Raw genomic sequence first — 24,090 nt, 5'->3', positions numbered from 1 at the left:
ATACAAGTTGCAAATCAGACAAACTGTATTCTAGACTTGTCTCTGCTGTCACTTGTGTGATATATTGAACACTTGAGATCTCAGATGTTTCGTGTTTATGTGAGTAAAAAAGAAGGGAGAGGTGGGAAATTGACCAGTTAATTTGTAATACCTCTTTTATCACTAAAACTCTAGTTCAGTGTCCAGACTTTGGGACTCTGTACTAGGCTTACTCCAAATGTTTGTTCCTTCTGAGAGAAACTTCTGAGGGTATAGCAATACCCTTATACCCTGAACGTGGGTCACTAAACCTTATATAAATCATGTTCCTGAGGTAGGTGTGTCACATCTATTAGAGGATATATTCATTTTTAGAAGACTTTAGTGAACTAGATGCTTGCATAGGTCCTCTCCAGCCCAAATTTAAACTGTTTCTTGATGAATAAATAATATAAATGCCTTGGGTAGAATATAACTTGAAGATCAGTTGCTGAAAAGAACTATCCCTTGAATCCTTTCTAACTCTAGATATTCAATTTTGTACACATGACATCTTCATGAAATGGTAATATAAAAAAATTCCTACTGAGAAATTCCATACAAATTGCAGTTAAAAGAAAAACCTAGAAAACTTTAAGGCTGGTTTTCAGTGAAGTATGACCAGTCACTTGGCCATATCTCTCCCAAAAAGGGCCCTTTGAAATAAAGAAAAGATGAAAAAAAAAAAAAAGTCTTTCCTGGGATCTGAATTCAGGACCCAGAGAATCTGTGTTTTTCCTTCAGCCTCTGAGCACATCATTGGCACCAAAATAGAGCAAAGGACTGTGTGCACTGCCCTGATTTAGGTGTGGATGATGCCACTTACTGCAGCGGGGATTGCAGAGTAAAAGGTCTCTGCACATAAGGACAGGAAGGGGATGCTGTTCAGTGCTCAATTCTTTTGAGGCTAAAGGAGATCCAGAATTCCACAGGTAAGAGAAAAGTATATATAATAAAAAATTTTGTTTTAAACAGGGATTGTAGCAACCAAACTGCTGAAGACTGGCGTGGTCTGTCTGTCTTCACCCTCCAGAGGATAGAGGACCTGGTAAGTAAGAAACTGATTAGTGAGGGCAGTAATCCTGAGGAGAAACCTAAGAAGAGGTGAGAGGGAAGATGCCAGGAGGGAGAGATGACCTGCCGTATGCCAGGTGTGCCACCTGAGCTGTGTCCTCAAGGACATGGAGAATTCAGGATCCTGATAAAATTGCCAGTGCAAAATCAGACATTGAGTTCACTCATTCTTCAAGTGTCACTCCTCTTTAAAAATTAACAGACTTTTTTTTTTAGAACAATTTTAGGTTTACAGAAAGTCAGTCAGAAAGTATTGAGTTCCCACATCAAGTGCCTTTTTTAATGTCTTAAATATCTGTCTTCAAAATTTTTATTCAGAAATAAATTGAGAGAATAAATAGAAACTATTTTGTTAAGTGTGAAACTTCCCAAATTTAGCTTTCTTGAGGGATATGGGTTTTTGGGGGAGAGGAGGAAGTGTATTATTTTCTGATTAAATTGATCTCACAAAGTGTTTTCTGAACTGGCACCACTATCATAGATTTAATGGGATATTTAAAAGAAAGGTGTCTTACAATGACAGGATAATTTTAAGATACTGAGTAGAAAAACATCCCTTACAAATGCATAAGAGGGAGCTGACTATTGTTGTTTTCATGGTGTATCTTAACTCAGTGTTTATTTGCATGAAAATCTGCATCTTGATTTGGATGTGCTCTGCCACTTTTCATTTACCTTCATGCTTTACCCTTTCCTTTTCAAAATGTACAAAGTGCTTTTGAATAAGGAGTTGGAATGTTTCCTCAAAAGAATCTAGTTAGTTCTTACAATTGTCATCATGTTGGTAGAGGGGAATGGTTATACCAACCATAAATTATTCCCCCTCTACACTGATTGTGTTATTTAAGGTGACCCTTCTTCATAAAAGCATTCCTCCCCTGGTTCAGGCTTTCATTCTTATCAATATCTCATTTGTTTCTTATTTATATTTTCATTGCAGACTTCCCAAATACTTTGTGTATAAAGGTTGGATTTTTTTTTTAAATAAAGGATCCAATCCCAATGGGAGGACACGAGCACTGTGTCACACACATTCATCATAACCCTGGCCTCGAACATGATAACTTTGCAATTCCTTGGCCAGTATTTCTTCTGTTTATCACAGAAGCACCAGCGACCTGCCTCAAAATGTGGATATTCTCATCTTGACATTTAACAGATATTTTCTGTTATGATAATCATTTTACTGACCACGTTGGCAGAATGTTAGAGATGGGTGAAGAAAGCTTAGTTAAATACTAATACTAAATGATGATCCTCTAGAGAAAAGACTTTAGGATATAATCTTTTCTGAAGGACCTGTAGAGGATTGTCCTCTATGTCTCCTACCCAGTTGTGGGAAACCAATCCGGAACAGCAACTGGGATGTTAACCCAGGAAATGTCTCCTTAAAAGCTGACTCATCTTAGGAATGAGATCCTTTTTAAAAAATGCAATTAATTATTAATTTCGCTCCACTATTAGATTAATTCACTTCTTTCTCAGATATACCATTTTCTGAAAATATCTTTTAAAATGCATTTTGGCTTTAAAAAATATGTTCGTTTACAGAATCTGCCTTTCCTCCAAATCTGCCTAAATTCAACTTTTAAAAAATTAAAAATCGAAGTGTTTTGCTTCCCACTGATGATTTGGAGATTCAAAGAATATCTTTCAGTAGACCTACTCTTATTTGATTATTCAAGACTTAGTTCTCCAGATAGCAATTTGTAAGTAAGAAATAAATCAGTGAGTGAATCTATGGTTGTACAAACTTAAAGTTATGGATGCTCAGCTCCAAATGTGTACATTGCTTGTATGGTTAGCTTGCAAAATATACCATAACCAGCAGCTGAATCAACTTTCAAATATCACTGGGATAATAAATTAACAATTTCAAATGTAAAATTATTTAAACACATAAATAAATGCCAGTGTGTTCAACCAAGGGAGAAATGGACACAAGTGTATTTTTTGTTGCTTCCTTAAATATTTGCATAATATCTCTACTTAACACATGCCCGCTGGTTAGCACTTTGAAATTATTTTGAAAAGCATTTGTCAACTATCTTTCACTTCCTAGCCAAGTTTTCATTGGCTTCTGTTATTTTTTTTTTGTCTTTCTCTAGTCAATTGGTTTTCAAACCTGGCTACACATTTGAACTACAATTGCAGAACTTTTAAGCAAATATTGATACCCAGATTCCACCTCAGAGAATCTGATTGAATTGGTTGAAGGTGGAGCCAAGCATTGCTCTTTTTTAAGTTTCCCAAATGATTCTAATGTGCATCCACAGCTGTGGGCCACTCTGTGAATAAGCTGTTAATGTTCTACCTCTTTTTGTTTTCTTTCAGTATGTTTGCATATCTCTTTCTCTTTAGCTGTGTTTTTTTTCTCTCCTGACATTTTTATTGGTGAGGTCCTATAAATCTATTTTTTTCTTTTCTCATTTTGCTTTTTTCTTTTTTACCTCCTATTTACTGGCCAAGAAGTTCTCATTCCAGGTATATATATTTGATTTATATTCTTATCCCATACTATTCATGCTTTATGTCAGTGTAAGAGAACACAGTATGATGGTGAATTATATTTTTGCCTGTTCTTCCAATGCTAATTTAATAGTTTACATTAATTTTTGGTATAAATATAAAAAGATCAATAGTAGAAACTAAGGCCATTGTCAAAAACTGATATTAAGGGAGGATTTATTTTAAATGTAATTATTATTGGCTATGACAAAAGACAATAAAACAGTTTAGAATTTTGAGACCATACAGGTCTCAAGGACATGTATATATCATATCAATAATATTTTTCCCTTTCAGAGGTAAAGGACGGCAATGTGTTTGCCCTAAATTTTAAACTTTAAAAACAAATTTCAATAGTATTTAAAGAACAGAGTGGAAGTGGGAATATTACATATTGCAACAAATAGCATAGCAGAAACAAGATATCACTAGCAACAGAAAATAGCAACAGAAAAAAAAGAAAAAAAGAATCAATGATGCTAAGTGTTGTGGTGATGTTAATATTGGGAAGAAAACTAGAAATCAAGAAGGTAATGCATAGATTCAAGGATTTGAAATGAAACAGACTGAGCCTAGACTAGGAGAAAAGAAATCTGAGTGCCAATGTAGCTGTGCTTCTAAATATGGTCAAGAGGTTTCCTCTCCATGAGGTTTATTTTCCCCAACTGGCAAAAATACTGGTTAGATTGGCCAAAGGAGAAAAAGAAACTTTGCAATTCCTTGGCCAGATCCTGCCTATACATGTGTTTTATCGAATCTGTCTGATATTATAAATAATTTGAAATAGATGATTCCATTTAACAACAGAGGGAAATCTTTACTAACAATTTGGATTTTTCAGCTTCTTCAGAGAAGTCATTTGATGTAACAGTCTCCTAGCACTTAGAAGGCGTTTTCCATTTTAAAAAGGGCATGTATGCACTTTCTAGTTCCTCAGGCCCAACTGAATGGCTTCACTGCTTTCTCTTACCTACTTTGCCCATGTAGGAATTTATGTTCATTTCTTCTAGAATTTATTATTTAAGGTCATGACCAACCATTATATAAGTTCCATGAAAAGAAAATGCTCAGAGTACTTGGGAACATGTTTAGTTAAGCATAATAAAAACAACTTATATGGAGAAAAATAAATGTCACAAGCAGAAACACCAAGGAGACAGAGAAACTAACAAACAGGCGACTAGTCCTCAAATAGAGTCTTAAGCCCACAAAATGTGTCCTATTAAACCTTATGCAAGAATATGTTGGACTCTAGACCAGAAGCACAATGTCACTTGTTAGAAATATGAATTGGAATTTAGTGAATTATTCCAGTTCAAGCTCTTTCTTGGGAAAGGAAAAGGACAAAATGTTCTGTACAACCAAAGTAAGAATAAAGTATATTCTGAAAATCAGGAGATTAAAATTCCCAAAAGGGAGCTTCTTGGCAGAAAATGGTCAAAGTTATTTAAAGAGTGACTTTGAATTCACCCATTGAATAAAACAATATTAAACCACTATTTAATAATTAAGGGACCGTCATTCCTCTAACTTTGCTCCAGCACAGAGTTTAATCACATGAAGGGCTCCCTATATGCAGTCTCCAAAAAAATGAAAACCTAATTCAATTCCTACAGAAATAACCTAATTCAATTCCTACAGAAATCCTACAGATTTCATAAAGTTTCTCTGAACTAAAACTCCTGAAAATTCATTTATACAACCACACCCAGCATATGTTTATATGTGCTGTATTTTAATATTGTAACTTGCTTGCAAGTTACTTTTCAGTTGTTCTTTATTCATAGATCTTGGGTAAAACCTTCTTTAAAATTCTTTCCACAATGTCCTTTATCATTTCAAATCCTTACAGGAAAGAAGTGGGATATTACAAAAAGTAATCAAAAAAATACTTGGCACATTGAAACTTGTGGTATCCAGTTAAGTAGGTATTCATATAAATTTTAAAGAATTATTCTACTTTAACAAATTATATTTCTGATGTAGATTCAGATTTTAGGTATCCTGGTGCCTATCAGGAAGTTAATAAAACAAAGTATGTCTGTGCTTAGTAAAAGGGCAAGATTTTATTTATTGCTGTATTATTAAGAGGAAACACCATTCTGCTCCGAAATAGGTGTCTGCACTTGTTACATCCCATTAAAATATAAACAAAGAATGTGTTAATTTCATCCCAGAGGGAAAAATATTTTCAGGTAAAGCTGAACTAAAAAAGTAGCTTCTCAATCAAAAATAATGTGTGAACCGGCAATATAAAGCAAGAATATGATTTTCTTTCTTCCAAATTTTCTAACTACCTCAAGTTATAATTGTTCAGTCTACCTCAAGAAGTAATTCAGATGTCAGGTTCTATATGGATTTTCCATGAAAGTTGTTTGTAAGGTAAAACGTAAGCAAGAAATTTTGAAAATGAAAGCAGTTAGAATTAAAATTAATCGAAAATTTAAAACGAACCTAAAAGTACAGAAATAGACTGTTAAGTAATTATATTTCACTGGTAGGTGGGTAATTAATCCTCATAGTTTTGGAAAACTGGTAAAACAACCATTAATATTAAGGTGCGAATGAATAATATATTTTTAGGTGACAAATGAAACATGAATTCCCAACCTGCAGTGAGTTCATGTTTCTATACATAAATGAAAATGAGAAAAAAGTAACCTTCACAGCTACCTATGTAAAGAAATATCACTATATAATCACGTGTTCATTTTTTGGTGAAAAAAAAACTTTAAATGCTTATTCTTATGGATGCTTTTAGTTAACATCAACCCTAAAAATAAGAACTCGTAAGAGCTGGGAGTGACCTAGAACTGAGAGACAGATGAGCAACAAATTCCAAGCACTGCATTTGTCCAGTTGAGAAACACTACCCTCGTATTTTTAAGCCTCCCAAGCTCTTAGCCCTCTCAGATTTGCCTAATCAAGAGTCCATTAAGTCATCTTGGCTGCCATGAAGATGAAGCTGACAGCGCAGTTACTTGAGTCAGTTTAAAGAAGCCTAGGGTGGTTGAAGGGAAGGATTAGGAGGCCTGGGGTGCTTAAAGGTCATCCAAGTTCTAGCTCCCAAAGACCCCAGTAGCACACAGCTGTCAGGAGCACGAAGCTGCACTTAGAAACACCCTTTGGAGGAAAGCAGGGATTTTGCAGTCCATCAACCATTCATCAAGCACAATTTGCCTTTCCACATCTTATTGTACCGTTAATAGAATTGAAGCATTAGAGAGTTTGTGAGTTGATCACATAGCAAAGACTTTTCTGAGATTTAGGTTCAGTTGTCTGGTGGTCTTAGTAGAAATTACTTGGCATTTAAATGTGGTTTTGGTGAAACCTAGAATCCCTTTGTGAATCTTTACAGAGACTTCGTCTAACAGGTATATCCTCTTAAGGCAAAGTGAACTAAGGCCCTTTGCCTCTATTTTCATAAGAAGAAGAAAGTTTTGAAGTCCATGGTAACATATTGAGCATAAATAACTGTCTTCTGGAAGGTATTATGAGTTCTATAAACTCTCCAGGAATTGCCTGGAATGTTAACACTAAGTGATATTATTATAGGTACACAATTGTTGTTTCAGCAAAGGCACCCTTCCAGGATGAGAATTATTCACTTTTCAGGTACATAATTATTTGGCAGTTTTGTTCTATCCTTCCTGTTGTGGTGGAAGATATTATATCACCAGCACTAACGATAACAATAATAACAATGATGAAAATTTATGCCTTTATGTTTGTCCTGTTCCTTTTGATGTGAGTTAGGATGGCAGGGAGAGAGAGGAAGGAGGTTCGTAATCATGTTCCAGGATCTATACCAAGCACTGAACAGACATTATTTTAGTTGCACAATCCTGTAACACTGGCATTATTATTCCTATTTTATAGATGATGTAATAAAGGCTCAGAGAGTTTAAATAACTTGTCACATAATAGTGGCCATAAAATGTAACCTGCCAAGCTCTTGCTCTTAACCACTTCTCCATATTGTTCCCTGCTTGTTTCCACTACAGAAGGAACTGGCCAAGAAACGCCCCTATTTCTCTCTTTTATATCATTTCTCTCTTTTACCACTTTCATATTTAGCACATCAATCATAATTTACAACTCAGTGAGAGTCAAAGTTGTATCTTAATTAAGCTGAGAAACCAACTGAAGAAAAATCCAAATAAATGAGGATCAGAAAATTTTAAAAACTAAGTGTTCTTGTATAGCTTTGATTCTAATTTCCTTCCTTTGTAGGCAAGGAAAATGCTCTTCCGTGATACTTGGGGTCTTTTCTGAGGCAACAAAACTCATTAGTGGCAGAACTTGAACCAGATCCCAAGACTTTCAGCTTATGGTTCAACCTTTTTATCTTCAGTACTCAAATAAATCACAGCATTTTTCTCAACTTTACAAATGAAATCACCACTACATTCTTTTAAAGAGTAAGTTATTCAAATGTGTTTGATATATCATTTAATCAAAGCAGGTTTAATTTCCGAAATTTTTGAAAGAGCGCATTTTGTGAAGAACTCTGTGTGTATTTGCTTTTTCACATGGCGACCGCATGTATAGATGAATAACTAAGAGATTGTTGCAACTATACCAAGAAAAATAAAAGCTAACATTTGGGGCCAAAATTAAGCATTCATTCATAAATGTAAACCAGTTCAATGAAGACCAGCTCTGGTGCTTACTCAGAACAAAGTTACTCATATTTAGTCACCTGTAGAGAAGCATGGTGTGTACAATACACTCAAATTAATTAACAGCCGTTTCTGGGAACCCAAAGAAATAGTTTTCTTTATATTCTATGGTAGGAATTCTTCTGAAATAGACAAGACCCAGGGCTCTCCTCTCAGGCAACCACTATTTTGAAATGTTTTCGGGGGGACTATTATTGCTACTCAATGTAAAATATTAAGTGAGATGTCAATATTTTTTAACATATCATTAGAAATTACAGTTTGGAGGCCTCAAGTTCTATTTTTGAAGCCCTTTTAACCAGTACTGACTGGAAGCCCTGTTGAAATCAGAAGTCTTCATCTCATATAGGGCACACTCTATTTGGAGTGAATGTGATGAAATGTTTCCATGCAAATTCCTACAAGCACTTGTGCCTTTATCTTTGTCCTCATAAGCCACATTATACTACCTGTTGTGTATTTTAAAACCCTGTATGATTTTTAAAACTTATCTTTCAATTAATATGTATAGATTTTCTGTCAATAATTTCTTATTCTAATTATGTGGTGGCTAACTGAATGAAACATTTATGGTTATTATATAGAATATTCTAATTACAACTACAGACAATATGAATCATAGATAAAGTAAATTATTGTTTTATGGCTCCAGTGTTTCTTCCTGGTAATTAATAAAAATAATCAGTTGTTAAAGATATACAGAAAAAACAGCAATCTATCAAGCATATAGAACAATTAAGAAGATATAATAATTTTTGAATCAATAAATTAAAAGGTAAACATTTAATATAAAATGAATATATTAAAGGATAAAGAAGTAGCATATTATGGAACATATAGAGATTATTTTATTTTTTGAAGGTTCAACCTCTTTTAAATGGTTAGTATTGTGTTCTTTTCTCTATGAAAACAGATTTTAGAGAAAAATGATAGTGTGTTTCACAAAGCCAAACACCTCTATATTGTTATCACTCCCTTTATGCATGGCCTCTCTAAAGCTGTTAAATAGAAGACTAAAACACAAGAATGATAGTTCCAATTTCACTATACATTTATGTTTAAAAAATACTGGACACACTGGGCATTTAAATAGATGACATACAGCCAGGAAACTCATTAGACTAGCTTTAAGTATAATACAAAATATTTTTCTGAATACAATTAATCATAAGCATCTACAAAAACACAAGACCATTGATGCCTAGTATGTACCATAAATCACCATTTCCAGACAGGCTCTATTTTCTTTGAAAGATAAAGAAATAGTAAGCAGTTTACACATCAAATGATGCCTTTGGTTCCTGTAATTTACATTTAAACAACACTGGGTTAAAAATAGCAGCATGAAGATGATTTTAAAGTAAGGAAAATGACCTGGTAGCTAGGTTCTATGGTGCAGATAATGAAATGTTTTGTCAGCTTACCTGATAAAACAGAGCCTTATGAATTACAGCATAACAAAGCCCAGCATCCAAGATGGTTAGGGTATAACGTGTCTTCCTCTGCAGCTGTTCAGCTTTTTTTTTTTTTTTTTTGACCACAGAGGTTTACAAATTAGTTACAATTTTTTTTCTTTCTTTCTCTGTGGATAAGAAAACAAAGAGACCTTTCCAGAATCCTCTCTGCTTATGCCTCCGCTTCCTGTTCTGAGATTCACTCTATGGTACCCAACATATATCAGAAAACAGCTTTGAGAAAAAAAAAAAAAAAAGAAAGAAAGAAAAAAAGGCTGATAGCACTCAAAGTGGTACCGCCATCTACTGGCGGACACACACAAAATTGAACCAAAGAAGACATTCCCATTATCCTCTGTCATAGGGAGGAAAGTAAACCTGCATGAAGCATGGGTAGTCATGAAAGTGCCCCAAGATGACAGTAGAGAGGTGATGTGAGCTAAAATTTCCCAACACACTAAAAAAATGTAACTTATCTGCTATGTATAAATATGTATGAGACCCTTTTACATATTCAGTTATTTGCATCTCACTAATTTTTTTTCTAAATTTTATCGCTTTGTTGTTTCACATGATTGTTTCACACATAAACTATTAAAATTAAAAGATATATAAATTACTGTTGGAAAATTAGGTTTTAAGTTTACATTACCCTTTACGTGTAGAGTTTTGTAAAAGCTCCCTTGTGGCCTGCTCTGGTCTTTTGAAAACCTTTTCTCTTCCTGGGATGAATTATTTTCAAGGTGAGTAATTTGAATCCTTAGAGAACAGTGTAAACACATACTCACTGATAGTATTTTTATGTTGCTTTCTGGTAAAACATTTGCAAGAAATATCTAAATGTAGAAAAATATTCTATACATCAGTGAACCTAGCTAATGTAGACCTTTGGATTATTTTGGTGTGTGTGTATGACAGCAGGAACAGTGGAAATTCATCTTAAATGAGGTAATGCAAATCAATGATTTATATTATGTCTTTAAAATACTTTTAGGGCCAGGCATGGTGGCTCACACCTGTAATCATAGCACTTTGGGAAGCCAAGGCGGGAGGATCACCTGAGGTCAGGAGTTCGAGACAAGCCTGGCCAACATGGTGAAACCCCGTCTCTACTAAATATATAATAATTAGCCAGGCATGGTGGCATGTGCCTGTAGTCTCAGCTACTTGGGAGGCTGAGGCGTGAGAATTGCTTGAACCTGGGAGGCGGAGGTTGCAGTGAGCCAAGATCCTGCTACTGCCCTCCAGCCTGGGTGACAGAGAGACTCTGTCTCAAAACTAAATAAATAAAAGACTTAAGAAAATATATTATTTATTAGGATATTGAAGCACACAATACATAAACAAAATAAAAATACTTCATCAGTTATTAAGATATTTCTCAATCCAGATGTATGTTGTTTCATCTGACCTTTCATACTTACTTTAGAGCAAACAACTACAATTTTATTACAGTTTATCATCAATTAAATAAATACATTCATATTGACAAATCAACTATATGGTTGGACAAAAATGATGTCAAGTATTATATTAGACTTGAAAAGACACAGAGAGAAACACACAGTGCCTGCCATAAAGGAGCTCATACAAAGAAGAAAAACAAATATAGCTGATACCATATTTCCCAGCCATGTGTTCAAGAAATGTTAATTACATACTTCGTTTTCAATTGTGGCCCCCATTTTGTCTAATGGCAGAAAAATAAATCTAGTCAGTTCCAGGTAAACTAAATTACTTGAGGCTTTTCCCAATGATTTTGGGTTTGCATTCAACCAATACATGATTTTTCTCTTCTATCTCTCCTTCTCATGGAGACTGATCTAAGTTCAGGAGTGTGTACATAAATAGAGAAAGCAGAGTATGATCTGGTCCCCCTTTCTCCACTTGGGCATTCACTGAGGTGAGGAGTCCTGCATGATCCATGACAATCACTGTCCCTCATATCTACTAACATACCCACAGACCCATTGGGCCCTGGGAATAGCATCTATCCAGCTTTGCATGGCAGCATCCCCTCTTTGTCACTTCTTCCTCTAAGGAAACTTTTGTTCCTGTCCTTGAGGAAGAGAGAAGAAAAAGCAGCATGTTCCCAGGGGCACTCTTGGCTGTAATTGCCTTCCTCCCTGCCCCAGGCACCTCACACAGCCATCTCTATTCTGCTGTTTGTAAACCATGGGATGTAATGCACTCTGCAGACTTCAGGTAAGCGAGGCACAATTTCTGCCACACTAGAATAGTGTAAATAGATGGAAACTTCTCATCTTTTCACCTTTTTAGCTAATCCTACATTGGCAAACTCTGTAAGGAGCCCTTATCAGAGACTCCTTTCCTTCTTCATTAACTTCCTTTTCAGACTCAAAAGAGTTTTGCTTGGGTCTCTTCTTTCTGTACCAAAGGTAAGCTGGAGCCACCTGTTTTCCCCTAAAATCTTTTTGTCTTAACACCTAGTGTATCAGTTTACTAGGGCTGCTGTAACAAACTACCATTTTGAGGGGCTTAGACACATAGAAATCAATTTTTTCACAGTTCTCGCTACTCAGAGGCCAGAATCAAGTTGTCAGCACGATCGTGCTTCCTCTGAAACTTGCAGGGAAAGGATACTTTCTTGCTTCTCTTAGCTTTTAGTAGCCCCAGATGTTCCTTGGTTTGTGGCAGCATAACTCCAGTCTCTGTCTCTGTCTTTACATGGTGCTCTCCCTGCATCTCTGTCTTAACGTAGTCCTCCCTCTGCATGTCTGTCTCTGTGTCAAATTTTCTCCTCTTTATGAGGACACCAGTCACTTTGGTTTGGGGTCCACCCTCATAACCTAATTTTAACCTGATTATCTCTGTAAATACCCTATTTCCAAATAAGGGCATATTCTGAATTACGATTAGAACTTTTCGAGAGGAGGCACAATTCAGCCCCTAACACAAGAATTTAAATATAAAGCACAAGAATTTGACGATTCTTCTATCTCCAACGACAATTCCACTTAGGCAATAATAGCCTTGGCTCTCTGGCCAGAACTGGGGAGGTTAGGCGAAGAGCCTCAGGTAATGATGAAGACATTTAATAATATTAATAACAATAACAAAACTAACATTTATTGGTACTATGTGCCAGACATTGTTCTAAGCACTTTACATATGTTCATTTAACCTTCACCCATATGAGGTATTATTATACACACTTTACAGATGAAGAAGCAATGAAATATGAGGGAAGTAAAACATAGTTAGTACTTGATATGGTTTGGCTGTGTCCCCACCCAGATATCATCTTGAATTGTAGCTCCCATAATCCCTACATGTCGTTGTGGGGGGCACCCGGTGGGAGGTAATTGAATCACGGGGGCTGGTTTTGCCCATGTTGTTCTCGTGATAATGAATAAGTCTCATGAGAGCTGATGGTTTTATAAAGAGGAATGTGTCCCCTGCACACGTTCTCTTGCCTGCCACCATGTAGGATGTGCCTTTGCTCTTCCTTCACGTTCCACCATGATTGTGAGGCCTCCCCAGTCATGTGGAACAGTGAGTCCATTAAACCTCTTTTTCTGTATACATTACCCAGTCTCAGGTGTGTCTTCATGGCAGTGTGAAAATGGACTAATACAGTACCTCACATCTCATCCCAACACAAGCAGTTTTAATTGGGTAAGATCACTCATAATACAAGCATTTGTTAGATGCTGAAAGAACACAAAGTAAATCAGCTTCCACTAATTTAGATCATTGATACTCACAAGTTTGGTGTAAATTTGTAACATTTTATTGTTTCATTGTGTACTTTTTCTGTCATGAAAGATTCCTATTTTCTAGGCACTTTTAACTTTTTCTTCTCTACTCATGAACAAACTAGCCCTGCTCACCGTCTCTCAACTAAATGTTCATTAACTCTGCCCGTCCGTACTGCTCCACACTCATTTTACCATTACTAATAATATTTAATAGAATATTAATTCTATCACTCAGTTTTGGGTATCCAGATGCTCCAAAGAGTTTTCTGATGATGTTTTCCGAGGAACTGGTTTTTCTTAGGTTATACTAGGCTACATTTTAATGAGAACTGGTTTGAACAAAATAAGAAAAACAAGTGATAATTATTGTGGCAATATTCCTCATAGAAAAAAAGAAAAATAAATAAGTGCCAGCAAAGAAAGCTTTACTCTTTGTTGCTAAAGAAACTAATTTTACCTTGTCATTAAAAGTAGAAAATTATACAAAGGAAGAGTGACCAGAAGTGTGGTATCATTTGCTATGATTCTAACTTCATTGTGACTTTTGTACTTTTTTTCTGTAGACGAAATGACAGGTAGTTTGCAAATCTTCAGTGAGTGGATTCTGAGAGGGTTAAGGTGAAATAGTCATTGATTACCAACATAAGGTCTCTGGAGCCTTAGTGGTGTCTGACCATATGTTGTAAACATATCATGCATAAATCACAGAAATTCACACTAGAAGAGAGCTAATAGCCTCCAGCTGGGACTCATGGGTTGCTCTGTGCATCTCTACAGCTTCTGATTACTCAAGGTCTTCAGAGCCTTTGTGGGTAGGAGCTATAATGCTGGTTTCTATTTGATTTTATAAGCTTCATAGCCAAAGAATACTTTTTGTAACATCTATAGATCTACCAAAAGATTCCCAGACTCTGGCCCAATTTTCTTGTTTCCTAGACCATTATTACCCAAACAGCGGTTGGAGGAACACTACTGTTCTGCTGGACTAATGAAGTACCACTCCACACCCACCAGAATGGCTACAACTTAAAAAGGCTTGTCATACTGTTTGTGAGAATCTAGAGCTACAGAGGCTGTCAGAGACTTCAGGTAGGAATGTAAACCAGTATAACCACTTAGAAAAATGGTTTGGCATTACCAACTGAACATAAGTGTACTCTGTGAGCCAGCAAGTGCCACTCTTAGGCATATATCTGACAGAAATGTGTGTGTGTACAAGAATGCCTGTGGAAGCATTATTGAAAACAGGTCAAGCAAGAAAGAACCGAAATATCATGAACAGGAGAATGGATATAAGAATTTTGGTGTATTCTTAATCTATAGTATCATACTAACATGAAAATGAAAAACTGCATCTACCCACAGAAATATGTTGGATTTCACAAATCTGAGGCTGAGGACGAAGAAGGTATGTAAGCAAAACATTATTAAATTTAAAAACAGGACTGGGCATGGTGGCTCAAACCTATAATCTCAACATTTTTGAAGGCTGAGGCGGGGAACTCCTGAGCCTCCAGGAGTTCAAGCCTGGCCTGGGAAAAATGGCAAGACCCTGTCTCTACAAAAAAAATGAAAAAAATAAAAATTAGTTTGGTATGGTGGTGCGCACCTGTCCAGCTGCTCAGGAGGCAGAGATGGGAGAATCACTTGAGCCAGGGAGTTCCAGGCCACAGTGAGCTATGATCATGCCAGTTCACTGCATCCTGGACAACAAAGCCAGACTCTTGAAAGATAAAAATAAAAACAGGTTAAATAAACTCTAATATTGGAAGTAAGAGCATTGGTTTCTCTTGATATAAGATAGAGCTTTTGGCAAGATTGGTTGAGATAAGGGCTATTCTGGGTACTAGTAAGATCCTATTTCTTAACCTGGGTGGTAGTTGTATAGGAATTCACTTCCTGGTAATTCATTGAGCCAAACATTTATGCACTTTTTTGCATGTGGATTGCATTTCAAATTTGAAAATAACAGGTGAGTTTTTTTGACAGTTGTCACCTCTGAGGAAGGAAAAAGTAATGAAAGGTGAAATAAGTGGAATTTCCAGGATTTGATCTGTATATATCTGTTCTGTTTGAACTTTGTATGCTTATTAGTGTAATAAGAAGTGCATTATTAGCGTAATTTTCAAAAAAATAAATTTAAGGCATTAAAAGTACCGTAAAGACCGGGCGCAGTGGCTCACGCTTGTAATCCCAGCACTTTGGGAGGCTGAGGCGGGTGGATCACTAGGTCAGGAGATCGAGACCACAGTGAAACCCTGTCTCTACTAAAAATACAAAAAAATTAGCTGGGCGTGGTGGCGGGCGCCTGTAGTCCCAGCTACTTGGAGAGGCTGAGGCAGGAGAATGGCGTGAACCCGGGAGGCGGAGCTTGCAGTGAGCCGAGATTGCACCACTGCACTCCAGCCTGGGCGACAGAGCGAGACTCCCTCTCAAAAAAAAAAAAAAAAAAAGTACAGTAAAGATGTACCTTCATACTATTTGTACTTATTTACCTCTAAGTTATTCTCTTTTTAAGTTGAGTCTAGGATGGCATTCATCATTATTTTAAATTGAGTCTGTCCTGGAATTCCTCTCATGCCAGAAGGCCTATTCAAGCTGATACTCAGCTTCTATGCTTCTGTCTGCAGTCATCTTAGTAACAAAGTTAACTACCACTGTGTTTGCATGTATATTAAATAAACAAAATTTACATGTCATCTACAATTTCACACCTCTATAGTCTAGTTTAGATTTGTATCTATTGATTGTAAATACTGAGACTAACTCACTTGCCCACTGCCTAATATATTATGCCATAAATTACACAATGAAATAAATGACCTGATAAAAGATAATAAAACACTTTTACCTTTATTGCATCTTCTTCCTTTAAAACTTCTATACAAGTTGAGAAGGGTAGATAATTTTCACATTTTTCAGGTGAGAAAAGTTGGTACAGAAATGTGAAAATTACATGATGGTTAAAAATTGGCCAAATAAAACAGGATAATTGCCAGTTTAAAATATATGCATTAGACAATATGATTTTATATCAAGGGCTCATTTCAGATATAATAACTGTCAAATATTATTTAGAAGGTGTGCTTGATTCAGCAATATTAAAAAATTTTAACCTATATTATAAAAGAACATGTTTTTTTCATGAGTTCATAACACCTTTTGTTAATTATAAGCAAGCACGTAGGCATTTCTCGTATATAATTTCTCATTTTGTCTTCTAAAATTTGGTACATGTGAGTAAAACATACTTTCCAAATGGCTTGCAGTATAGATTACCTTCTGTGCTGTAGTTGCGCAGCTACGTAATAGCAATTTTTCAAAGGTGTTGGGTCACTATGCCTTTTTAGTTGCCATTCCTTTGGTTTGAAATTACTTTCCTTTATTGCCATTCTCACCCCCATTTCCCTCCAACACCTGGAAAACTACTATTTATTCTTGAAAATGCAATTAGGGTAATACACTCGATAGCTTGTCCTGATCTTTCCAAGTGTGAGGTATCAACTTAACTATACTCCCTGTCATCCTGCTATACACATCATTAATGGAGGAAGTGAAAATGATTCATCCATTAAAATGACTGAATATTCTTAGGTGCTTGTAAACGCCCATTATTTACCATGGGCTTTCATCAGAAAAGACAGGTGTGAAGCAGATAAGGGCAGGTACTGGGGGATACACGTCTCTCTGCTTCTCTCAGGAATGATGGCTGGATAACCTGTTTACCCATATGCACACACACTGTCTACTCTAGAGTTTTGTGACTAAGCAACAGGCTTTTTTTTTCCTATACACACTTTGTTAATATGACACTGTCAGCTCATCTAAGCTAAAGGGAACAATGTATTGTTTTTTTCATGAGTTCATAACACCTTTTGTTAATTATAAGCAAGCACGTAGGCATTTCTCGTATATAATTTCTCATTTTGTCTTCTAAAATTTGGTACATGTGAGTAGCCAACTATGTCCAAATCTTTATATGATTAGGTCAGTATGAAAAGAATTAAAATTTTAATTTAATATGCTCTCTTTTATTTTGGAAAATATTTACTTGCATCATATTTCCAGCTTACATTATATTTTTGCTGGTTGTTTAGCATTCTTTAATACTAAAACAATAAAATAGGAAATCATGCTTAGACCACGTCTTCTAAATCTAGAGGATGTAATATATTGAAAAGCTTTATTTTATTTATAATACCTTTTTATTTAGTTTATCAATTTTAAAAGATAATTTCAACTAAAAAAAATCCCTCACAGTTTGTAAGTTTACTTTATTAGTGGAGAAAATCAAGGGTTTTAAAACGTCAGAGTAATCATAATGGAAATTATTATATGTTCATATTTCAGAAAATAACTACTCTTTTTTTAAGTTTACAAAGGTAAATTGACAAATGCAACTTTCCCATAAGCTCTGAACAAAAAGAGGGGCTGTTAAGATGAGTATGAACATGGAGGAATCAGGGGAACTGGGAGGTGCTAATGAAGAAAAAGCTAGAAAAGAAGCAAAGAACTACATTATTTAAAAACTTCATCTATTAGGAAGTGGCTAAGAAGAAACATATGGAGAGAGATGGAATGTTACTGTCATAAACCTGGGAGAAAATGATCTTATGCAAAAGTTAATGTAAGCGGAAATGGATACAAGTATATGGATTTAGAAGATATTATAGTTTATGCTGTAGATATGAATTTTAATCATATAGATATCTATGTGTGTGAAAAATAATAGATCTGCAGTAACTTTAACTTCAGTAGTTACTATAGGGCACCTCCACTCAATGTGTCAAAGTTCCAGAGTCTTGTGTAGGACCCAGGTATAAAGGTAGAGGTGAGGGGCTCAATCTTTTGTCGTATATTTGCATAGGTTACAAGGATTCATTTATTTAACAAATATTATTGAGCATCTAGTCTTTGCCAGCAACTCTTCTTGGTGCTTGTAATATATCAGTGAACAACACAAAGATCCCTGCCTTCATGAAGCACATGCTTTGGGAGTGGCGCACATTTGGACAATAAACAATAATATTAATGAATTAGTAAGTGATATTAAATGTCAGAACGTGATTAGTGCTAAGTAAACAAGTAAAAATTAAAATCTGTTTGAAGAGATTAGAATGTTTGATGGAGTGGTGGATTGAGACTTAAGTTAGTTGATCATACGGAAGGCCTTATTAATATGATAACACTTTAAGCCTATGACCAGTGTAGTAAGCCTAGTTGAGTCCACAACCTAGGCATAGAGGAGATGCTACATTTCCTCATATTCTACAAATATATTTTATTTAGATTTTGGTGCCCCATTCGAACGAAGTGGCAAGAAATCCAAATTATTAATTTTAGAACTTATGACCCCCTCTCCCATCACCAGTGGTTAAGTTTCCCAAGTCTTACCTAATGATATTAGTCTTCTATCCAAACAATTTACTTTTCAGTTTTTCATTGATGTGTTTATCTCTGTCATACATCCATAGAAGATATGCCATGATTCCCCATGAAGTTGGAAACTGGTGGCTAAATCCCTTCTACTTACGCACATCAGGAAGCCACCCTTTGGTGAGACAGTGTAATCTCTCCAGAGATCTTCCAGTAAACAGGCTCTCTGCTACTCAGAGTCCTCCAGGCCTATTTCTTTTTTCATTATTTGGAAGATTTTTCCGAATTGGAGCATCCCCTCCTGCCTCCAACCACTTCTTCAAGACACACAGCTTCTACCCCCAAAATCCATTTTTTAAAATAGACTTTGAGAGTTCATTAAATCCTTAATTTAAATCTATGGCAACTAAAAAACTATATCCCTTTCATCATTGGCATGGATATCTGTATCTTCAAACCCTTACAAGAGCTTGGGGAAATTATTTGTCTTCTATTCTGCAGCTATACCAAAGAATAGAACATAATAGTTGTTTTCATACTAAGTATATTTTCATAGTAAAAGAGTGAAAATTCAAATTCTATCACAATATTGAGGAGGTAACATTAAACCTGATTTTGAAACTGGGTAGAACAGTGAGAGAGAAGGAGGAATAATAGTGACCCTCAGGCTTTTGACTTGAAGAAAATAGTATCTCTGTAGGCTACTCATGAAGATAAGTAAACATTAGCTAGACCAGGTTTGTGTCTTTGAAGATGAGTCATTTAGTTCAGGGATTTCTGTGTTTACACTACTTGTGGGACATCCAAATAGAAATGATCAGTGACATTTAGACCAATTTGTAGTTTATAAAAGAGATCCCAGGTGAACAGCTTGCATCAGAGAAGAAGAAATCATTTTTCCATTTAAGTCCTCCCTACCATTGCTCCAGATTCTATTTCCTTCAATTTCTGCTCAAAACTTGTCCTTTCTATTATTTTATATTATTGTATCTCCTTCCAACCTTCAATCATTATTTCAATCTTCAATTATGGCATAATGCCTCTGACTATGAGGCATTATTAAAAAGAAAACAAAATAAGGGAAGGAAGGAGGGTAGGAGGGAAGGAAGGAGGGTAGGAAGAAAGGAAGGAGGCAGGAAGAGAGGAAGGGCAGGAGAGAGGAACGGAAGCTCTTCACTAACGTTGACAATTTGCGCCAGCAGGACTCTGTTTAGTCTTGTGCCTTCAGGGATGACTTTTAATATATGATTCCTAAATATTTTTCCAGCCTTAATTTTAATCTTCTGAATGTCAGTAGTGGGTCCTCAAATAATAAGCATCTGTCTGGCTGCCATGCCACCACCACCAACTCAACATAATCTTAAGCTGAACTGGTCATCATGCTTGACAAATAATAAAAACACAACCCTGTCTTATTCTTAATAATAAGTATTAAATGCCTTCCATTGCTCAGGCATGGTTTTATTCATGACTCCCACCAGCCGCTTTGGATCATCCATGGTCCATTGCTCGTTTCTGCCTCTGTGCCTTTACACCATTGACTTTGCCCAGCCTGGAATCTATCTTTTTGCAAGGTGCAGATCAAGTTTGACATCCTCTCTTACCTCCACTACCTAGAACTAAGCCCTTCTGATCAATAACATGTCTGAGAGCCAATGGATTTTTTTCACCATGAACTTAACATAAACTACTTTTATTGATTTATCTACCCTTTTATACTTTGGGTGTTACCTTAAGAAGGACATTGGAAGTTTTTCTATCTAGTGTGATCTTGTTGTATGTCTTTTTTACGTTCACAGTACCCGAGAGAAATTTTTCATTCGTTAAAGGCTCGATGCTATGAAATGGAGTAACTCACCATTTTTTCTCAATCCATCAAATTCCTCTCTCTAAGTATGAAACTCGGTAACCACTGACATTCCTATTCCAAATTCACCAGCTATGTGATTTTGGTCATGTTACTTGACAACTTGAAACCTTAATTTCCGCATCTTTAAAATAAAGACAACACCAATTCTTATCTTATAGACTTCTGAGCATTAAATGAAAAAAAAAAAATCCATGTGAAGCATTGAACAGTGCCAGTCACAGTGTCCAACAAATATTTAGTCATAATATTCATATGGTCATATGTTTCTAATTTAACTACAGCACTCTAATTATACAACAGTGGAAAACTGAGAGATGTCTTCATTTCCTCCTGCTTTCTCGTGCTTCTAATCTGATCAATTGGTGATCAAAGTCTCTAATCAGCACCATAGTACTGCTACCACCAAAATGAAGTCTTCATGACCTCTCACTAGAGATACTGCAATCATTTTCTGACCTAAGTGATTCCCCACTGATGTCAAGCCTGCTTGACATCATTTTCAACATCCCATTCTCCTAAACAAAATCTTTAAGAAGCCCCAGTCTCCTGCTGTAGTCAATAAAATCAATATTGAACTCCTGAACCTGATATTCATGACTTTCCACAAAATATCCACTATCCAATTCTAACAAACCAACTACAAAAAGGCATTTTTTAGGTAAGAGAGGAATTTTGAATATGGACTAGTTATTAAATAAAAACAAGGAATTATATTTATTTTGCTATGGGTAATAATAGCATTGTGTTATGTTAAAAATGAGAGTATATTTTGGAAATGTATCCTGTATAACATAAGGATACAATGTTATAAAAATCTGGTTTTTGTTTTAAAATAATTCAGAAAGAGTAAAATAAATAGATGAATCAAGTTTGTTAAAATTTTGGTAATGGGTGCATATGGGGATAAGTCCATTATACTGTTCTTGCTGCTTTTGAGTATGCTTGTTTTTCACAATACAATAAGTAATAAAATATTATAAATTATATAATCCATTGCATATGCTACCTGTTTCCCATACTTCTAAGAGCTGTTTTTCCCTACTCTAAATCCAACCACATTCTTCTATTGCTCTCTTTTGTCATTTATTATCTGTAGATGTGTATTAGAATTGTTAAATATTTTAGATCATCTGGTAGATTATAAACTTTATGAAAGCTTTAATATATTACTTGTCCTTGTATCTCAAAATTTTCTAATGTATTTTCTGGTACACAATAGCTTAAATAGTAAATAATTGTGTAAACAAATGGGCAAGACCATAAAATAAATTACAAACATCTCTGAAAGAAAGGATTATTTCTTTGATAACAAAACTAATGCATTTTCTAATGTAGCATTTCTAGCCTGAGATCTAATTAAGCAACTGAAAAAAAAGTGGTAAAATTAAGAGCCACTGTCAGCAGGAGTACTCATACCATAAATTTTTAATTGCTGAGTTTTGAGACAAATAATGACTTTTAAAAAGAGTAGGCAGAGTTTATCAATAATGATTCTCAAAATCTACCCAAATAAAAGGGTAGCAATAACACAATTGTTAAGGGGACAGAAATCCCATAGGGAAATGTTAATTGTGTTATCATGTTTTAAGCCTGGAGAACAGAAAGACTTAGAAGTAACTTTAAACATACAAAGTTTGTTCCTGTGGAGAAAAACCATAACCTATTATGGACATGCTCAACTGTATGGACAGATTCAAACAATTCTTTTCTCTCCCCTTATAAATAACACTAAGTATTTTGTAACATCTTTTGGAGGGCAACTGTATATTTATTTTTCTTGCAATAGATTAGCAATACAAGTTTTGTTTTTTTTTTTTAATCTCTCTCTGGGCGAAAAAAAAAATAGCACCTTTACTTTCCTTATAAAATGTTTCTCTAGCTGGAGATATAATTTGCCCCAAATTGGCAACGTGTAGTCTTCCAGAAATATCTTTCCCTCTATCGGCCAGCAAGACAGGTGGCCCTGGCTTTGGTCCCCATTGCTCTGTGTTACTGCACACCTGGACCTAATTGTTCAGTCTCAAGTGGAGCAGGTGAGATAAGGGTGGGCTGTTGTGCGGGAAATAAATGGACTTAACACAGTGGTTTGCTTCGGCATCAGGCAGTCTCATTGAGTGGGTGGGCGGGCTTTGGCTATGGGAGGCTCGAGAGGGAGCCAGATAGAAGGACAGGTAATGCAAACACAGACTTTAGATTCCAAAATAATTCCTGGCATTAAGGAGGGCCTGGCAGCCTGCTTACATAGTAGTTAAATGCTGGTTAACACCAAGGCAGGTGCTCTGCATGGGCTGGACAATTGCAAGCACTTGGATAAATATTAGTTGTTGATTTATTCTCACTGTTTTAAGAGTGTCGGTCTCCCAGCCTTTGGGTAGATTCTACCAATTTATTCCATCTCTCCCCCTATTTAATAATTTATTCAGTTTTAAGAACACAGCAATGGAAGCAGCCATTGTTAAAGGAACGTTTCAGGTCACTTGACCTGGGTAGATTTGTAAACATAAATAAATGTCTATTGCCTGTTTAGCTCTATTTCTTAGGGGCGGAAGCGTCCAGGTAAGAATTTGTCATTCACCTATGCTATTTAATTATTATGACAGATCAAAGAGACATGCTGGATGTGTTTTTTTGTGAAAAAAAAATCACATAAAATCAATGTAAGCAGGGGAATTGAGACAGGGAAACTTGTCTTTAAACTTCAAGGAAAAATTTGAGGCTGTAACTGTGATGTGTAAAAAATATTAAAGCTCAGGTTATTCACTTAGTTAACAAGTATTTATGGAAAGCTTAGGGTGTTCCATGCATTCTTTGGGATGATGGGACATAAGTGAGAATAAAATACAGTCCCTGATCGCAACAAGCTCACAGTCTATAGAAGGGGACTGACAACACAAACAACATGGCAGTTTCAACATGGCTGCTTATCTGAAGCCTGAGGTATGCACAGGTGCTATAGGATACCTGACTGCAACGGCTCTTCAAAGAAAAATTATTTCTTCTCTTGATGTGAAATAGATAAAGCTTCAAAAATGGGATAGAAGGCTTTAAGACGTAGATGTTCTGAAGTCAATGACTTTACACAGAATGATTTATGTGAAGTGCATTAATCGGTACTGCTAGAAAGCTAATTTAAAGAAAATCCTATGGCTATATTGACACGATGTGAATTTTAGAGCTCTTTAGATTGTAAGTGACAGAACTTCAGTTCAAAAGGATTCAAGACAAAGGGGAAATAAAAGTCTCATGGAGCTGAAAATTGTAGGAGCTAGAGGTACTTTGGGCACGTCTGGGCCCAAGTCTTCAAATGATGGCATCTGGAATCTGTTCCTCTCACCTTTGGCCCAGTTTTCTTCTATGCTTCCTTCCTTGTTAGAGAGGTTATCAGC

General features: G+C 35.7%; 2 protein-coding genes across 5 annotated transcripts in view; one reads left to right on the top strand and one right to left on the bottom strand.

Annotated features, from left to right (window-relative positions):
• LOC129489412 (sodium channel protein type 3 subunit alpha-like) overlaps positions 1-9,972 on the bottom strand; it is a 114,836-nt gene extending 104,864 nt beyond the window's left edge. For all 4 annotated transcript variants that reach the window (XM_063609440.1, XM_063609441.1, XM_063609442.1 and 1 more), the window contains exon 1: positions 9,707-9,972. The gene's annotated coding sequence lies outside the window, so the exon portion shown is untranslated. The remainder of the gene's footprint in view (positions 1-9,706) is intronic.
• SCN2A (sodium voltage-gated channel alpha subunit 2) overlaps positions 1-24,090 on the top strand; it is a 258,782-nt gene that overhangs the window by 61,792 nt on the left and 172,900 nt on the right. The window contains exons 3-5 of the mRNA XM_055291928.1: positions 994-1,066; positions 7,834-8,021; positions 14,395-14,547. The gene's annotated coding sequence lies outside the window, so the exon portion shown is untranslated. The remainder of the gene's footprint in view (positions 1-993; positions 1,067-7,833; positions 8,022-14,394; positions 14,548-24,090) is intronic.

The sequence above is a fragment of the Symphalangus syndactylus genome, chromosome 9 (genome assembly GCF_028878055.3).
Source record: "Symphalangus syndactylus isolate Jambi chromosome 9, NHGRI_mSymSyn1-v2.1_pri, whole genome shotgun sequence".
Lineage (NCBI taxonomy): Eukaryota > Metazoa > Chordata > Mammalia > Primates > Hylobatidae > Symphalangus > Symphalangus syndactylus.
Note: the sequence above shows the minus strand (reverse complement) of the source record. Positions and strands in the feature narration are given on the sequence as shown.